Below are 6000 nucleotides of genomic sequence, written 5' to 3'. Positions count from 1 at the left end.
ACATTCGGGTGCACGTGCCCCTTCGGATCACTACGTTTGTATCTTTAGGGTAAATACCTAGCAGTGCAACTGCTGGGTCATAGGGTAGTTCTATTTTCAACATTTTGAGGAACCTCCATGTTGCTTCCCAGAGTGGTTGCACCAGCTTGCATTCCCACCAACGGTGTAAGAGGGTTCCCCTTTCTCCGCATCCTCGCCAGCATCTGTCATTTCCTGACTTGTTAATTTTAGCCATTCTGACTGGTGTGAGGTGATATCTCATTGTGGTTTTGATTTGTATTTCCCTGATGCCGAGTGATATGGAGCACTTTTTCATGTGTCTGTTGGCCATCTGGATGTCTTCTTTGCAGAAATGTCTGTTCATGTCTTCTGCCCATTTCTTGATTGGATTATTTGTTCTTTGGGTGTTGAGTTTGCTAAGTTCTTTATAGGTTTTGGACACTAGCCCTTTATCTGATATGTCATTTGCAAGTATCTTCTCCCATTCTGTCAGTTGTCTTTTGGTTTTGTTAACTGTTTCCTTTGTTGTGCAAAAGCTTTTGATCTTGATGCAATCCTAATAGTTCATTTTTGCCCTTGCTTCCCTTGCCTTTGGCGATGTTCCTAGGAAGATGTTGCTGTGGCTGAGGTCGAAGAGGTTGCTGCCTGTGTTCTACTCAAGGATTTTGACGGATTCCTTTCTCACATTGAGGTCCTTCAAACATTTTGAGTCTATATTCATGTGTGGTGTAAGGAAATGATCCAATTTCATTTTTCTGCATGTGGCTGTCCAATTTTCCCAACACCATTTATTGAAGAGGCTGTCTTTTTTCCATTGGACATTCTTTCCTGCTTTGTCGAAGATGAGTTGACCATAGAGTTGAGGGTCTATTTCTGGGCTCTCTATTCTGTTCCATTGATCTATGTGTCTGTTTTTGTGCCAGTACCAAGCTGTCTTGATGATGACAGCTTTGTAATAGAGCTTGAAGTCTGGAATTGTGATGCCACCAACTTTGGCTTTCTTTTTCAATATTCCTTTGGCTATTCGAGGTCTTTTCTGGTTCCATATAAATTTTAGGATTATCTGTTCCATTTCTTTGAAAAAAATGGATGGTAGTTTGATAGGAATTGCATTACATGTGTAGACTGCTTTAGGTAGCATAGACATTTTCACAATATTTATTCTTCCAATCCAGGAGCATGGAACATTTTTCCATTTCTTTGTGTCTTCCTCAATTTCTTTCATGAGTACTTTATAGTTTTCTGAGTATAGATTCTTAGTCTCTTTGGTTAGGTTTATTCCTAGGTATCTTATAGTTTTGGGTGCAATTGTAAATGGGATGGACTCCTTAATTTCTCTTTCTTCTGTCTTGTTGTTGGTGTAGAGAAATGCAACTGATTTCTGTGCATTGACTTTATATCCTGACACTTTACTGAATTCCTGTACAAATTCTAGCAGTTTTGGAGTGGAGTCTTTTGGGTTTTCCACATATAGTATCATATCATCTGCAAAGAGTGATAGTTTGACTTCTTCTTTGCCGATTTGGATGCCTTTAATTTCCTTTTGTTGTCTGATTGCTGAGGCTAGGACTTCTAGTACTATGTTGAATAGCAGTGGTGATAAGGGCATCCCTGCCGTGTTCCTGATCTTAGCATAAAAGCTTTCAATTTTTCTCAATTGAGAATGATATTTGCACTGGGTTTATCATAGATGGCTTTGATAATTTTGAGATATGTGCCCTCTATCCCTACACTTTGAAGAGTTGTGATCAGGAAGGGATGCTGTGCTTTGTCAAATGCTTTTTCAGCATCTATGGAGAGGATCGTATGGTTCTTGTTCTTTCTTTTATTAATGTGTTGTATCACATTGATTGATTTGCGGATGTTGAAACAGCCTTGCAGCCCTGGAATTAATCCCACTTGGTCGTGGTGAATAATCCTTTAATGTACTGTTGAATCCTATTGGCTAGTATTTTGGTGAGAATTTTTGCATCTGTGTTCATCAAGGATATTGGTGTGTAGTTCTCTTTTTTGATGGGATCCTTGTCTGGTTTTGGGATCAAGGTGATGCTGGCCTCATAAAATGAGTTTGGAAGTTTTCCTTCCATTTCTATTTTTTGGAACATTTTCAGGAGAATAGGAATTAGTTCTTTAAATGTTTGGTAGAATTCCTCTGGAAAGCCATCTGGCCCTGGGCTTTTGTTTGTTTGGAGATTTTTGATGACTGTTTCAATCTCCTACTGGTTATGGGTTTCTTCAGGCTTTCTATTTCTTCCCGGTTTATTTGTGGTAGTTTATATGTCTCTAGGGATGCATCCATTTCTTCCAGATTGTCAAATTTGTTGGTGTAGAGTTGCTCATAGTATGTTCTTATAATTGTCTGTATTTCTTTAGTGTTTGTTGTGATCTCTCCTCTTTCATTCATGATTTTATTTATTTTGGTCCTTTCTCTTTTCTTTTTGAGAAGTCTGGCCAGGGGTTTATCAATCTTATTAATTCTTTCAAAGAACCAGCTCCTAGTTTCGTTGATTTGTTCTATTGTTTTTTTGGTTTCTATTTCATTGATTTCTGCTCTGATCTTTATGATTTCTCTTCTCCTGCTGGGTTTAGGGTTTCTTTCTTGTTCTTTCTCCAGCTCCTTTAGGTGTAGGGTTAGGTTGTGTACCTGAGACCTTTCTTGTTTCTTGAGAAAGGCTTGTACCGCTATATATTTTCCTCTCAGGACTGCCTTTGTTGTGTCCCACAGATTCTGAACCGTTTTGTTTTCATTATCATTTGTTTCCATGAATTTTTTCAATTCTTCTTTAATTTCCTGGTCGACCCATTCATCCTTTAGAAGGATGCTGTTTAGTCTCCATGTATTTGGGTTCTTTCCAAATTTCCTCTTGTGATTGAGTTCCTGCTTCAGAGCATTGTGCTCTGAATATGCAGGGAATGATCCCAATCTTTTGATACCTGTTGAGACCTGATTTAGGGCCGAGGATGTGATCTATTCTGGAGAATGTTCCATGTGCACTAGAGAAGAATGTGTATTCTGTTGCTTTGGGATGAAATGTTCTGAATATATCTTTGATGTCCATCTGGTCCAGTGTGTCATTTAAGGCCTTGATTTCCTTGTTGATCTTTTGCTTGGATGATCTGTCCATTTCAGTGAAGGGAGTGTTAAAATCCCCTACTATTATTGTATTCTTGTCGATGTGTTTCTTTGATTTTGTAATTAATTGGTTTATATAGTTGGCTGCTCCCACGTTAGGGGCATAGATATTTAAAATTGTTAGATCTTCTTGTCGGACAGTTCCTTTGAGTATGATATAGTGTCCTTCCTCATCTCTTATTATAGTCTTTGGCTTAAAATCTAATTGATCTGATATAAGGATTGCCAATCCTGCTTTCTTCTGAGGTCCATTAGCATGGTAAATTCTTTTCCACCCCCTCACTTAAAATCTGGAGGTGTCTTCGGGTCTAAAATGAGTTTCTTGTAGGCAACATATAGATGGGTTTTGTTTATTATCCATTCTGATACCCTGTGTGTTTTGATTGGGGCATTTAGCCCATTAACATTCAGGGTAAGTATTGAGAGATATGAATTTAGTGCCATTGTATTGCCTGTAAGGTGACTGTTACTGTATATTGTTTCTGTTCCTTTCTGATCTACTACTTTTAGGCTCTCTCTTTGCTTAGAGGACCCCTTTCAATATTTCCTGTAGAGCTGATTTGGTGTTTGCAAATTCTTTCAGTTTTTGTTTGTCCGGGAAGCTTTTAATCTCTCCTTCTATTTTCAATGATAGCCTAGCTGGATTTGGTATTCTTGGCTGCATGTTTTTCTCGTTTAGTGCTCTGAATATATCATGCCAGCTCTTTCTGGCCTGCCAGGTCTCTGTGGATAAGTCTGCTGCCAATCTAATATTTTTACCATTGTATGTTACAGACTTATTTCCCAGGCTGCTTTCAGGATTTTTTCTTTGTCACTAAGACTTGTAAATTTTACTATTAGGTGACAGGGTGTGGACCTATTCTTATTGAAGTTGAGGGGGGTTCTCTGAACCTCCTGGATTTTGATGCTTTTTCCCTTTGCCATATTGGGGAAATTCTCTCCAATAATTCTCTCCAACATACCTTCTGCTCCCCTCTCTGTTTCCTCTTCTTCTGGAATCCCAATTATTCTAATGTTGTTTCGCCTTATGGTGTCACTTATCTCTCGAATTCTCCCCTCGTGGTCCAGTAGCTGTTTGTCCCTCTTTTGCTCAGCTTCTTTATTCTCTGTCATTTGGTCTTCTATATCGCTAATTCTTTCTTCTGCCTCATTTACCCTAGCAGTGAGAGCCTCCATTTTTTATTGCACCTCATTAATAGCTTTTTTGATATCAACTTGGTTTGATTTTAGTTCTTTTATTTCTCCAGAAAGGGCTTTTATATCTCCCGAGAGGGTTGCTTTAATATCTTCCATGCCTTTTTCAAGCCCGGCTAGAACCTTGAGAATCGTCATTCTGAACTCTATATCAGACATGTTACCAATGTCTGTATTGATTAGGTCCCTAGCCTTTGGTACTGCTTCTTGTTCTTTTTTTTGTTGTGAATTTTTCCGCCTTGTCATTTTGTCCAGATACGAGTATATGAAGGAGCAAGTAAAATACTAAAAGGGTGGCAACAACCACAGGAAAATATGCTTTAGCCAAATCAGAAGAGATCCCAAATTGTGAGGCGGGAGAAAGGGGATAAAAAGGGGTTCAGAATGAAAGAAAAAAAAAGAAAGAGAGAAACTATTAAAATAAGAAAGCCAATAAAGAAAAAATATAAAAAGGAAATATATATATATATATATATATATATATATATATATTAGATAAACTATTTAAAAAAACGTTAAAAAAGAAAACGGTAAAAGTTAAAAAAAATTTAGCAGAAGAAGAGAAAAAAAATTGAAAAAGAAAAAAAAATTAAATTAACTGCAGGGCTAAAGAATCATGGGGAGAAAGCCATGAGTTCCTTGCTTTGCTTTCTTCTCCTCTGGAATTCCGCCACTCTCCTTGGTATTGAAACTGCACTCCTTGGTAGGTGAACTTGGTCCTGGCTGGGTCTCTCATTGATTTTCTGGGGGAGGGGCCTGTTGTAGTGATTCTCAAGCGTCTTTGCCCCAGGCGGAGTTGCACCGCCCTTACCCGGGGCTGGGCTGAGTAATCCGCTCGGGTTTGCTGGGTTCGCTTTCAGGAGCTTTTGTTCCCTGAGCGCTTTCCGTAGAGTTCCGGAGGGTGGGAATGAAGATGGCGGCCTCCTTGTCTCCGGCCTGGAGGAGCCGAGAGCCCGGGGCCCCACTCCTCAGTGCGCCCTCAGAGAACAGCGCCCAATGACTCCCGTCACCCTGGCAGTCATCAAAAACCTCCCAAAAAACAAGAGCCCAGGACCTGATGGATTCCCTGGAGAATTCTATGAACCACTCAAAGAAGAAATAATACCTATTCCCCTGAAGCTGTTTCAAAAATAGAAACAGAAAGAGAACTTCCAGACTATTTCTATGAAGCCAGCATTATCCTCATATCGAAACCAGGCAAAGGCCCCACGAAGAAGGAGAATTTCAGACCAAAATCCCTGATGAATAGGGATGCCAAGATTCTCAACAAGATCCTAGCTAATAGGATCCAACAGTACATTAAAGAGATTATCCACCATGACCAATTGGGTTTTATCCGTGGGATGCAAGGGTGGTTCAACATTTCCAAATCAATAAGTGTGATGAAACAAATCAATTAGAGAAGAGAGAAGTACCACATGGTTCTCTCAATTGATGCAGAAAAAGCATTAGACAAGATCCAGCATCCTCTCCTAATTAAAACTATTCAAAGTGTAGGGGTAGAGGGAACATTCCTCAAACTCTTAAAATCTAACTATGAAAAGCCCACAACAAATATCATTCTCAATGGGGAAAAGCTGACAGCCTTCCCTTTGAGATCAGAAACATAACACGGATGCCCACTCTCACCACTCTTGTTCAACATAGTACTAGAAGTCCTAGCAGCAGCAATC

This window comes from Lutra lutra, chromosome 12 (genome assembly GCF_902655055.1).
Source record: "Lutra lutra chromosome 12, mLutLut1.2, whole genome shotgun sequence".
Taxonomy (NCBI): Eukaryota; Metazoa; Chordata; class Mammalia; order Carnivora; family Mustelidae; genus Lutra; species Lutra lutra.
The sequence above is the reverse complement of the archived record's forward strand: the minus strand, read 5'-3'. Positions refer to the sequence as shown.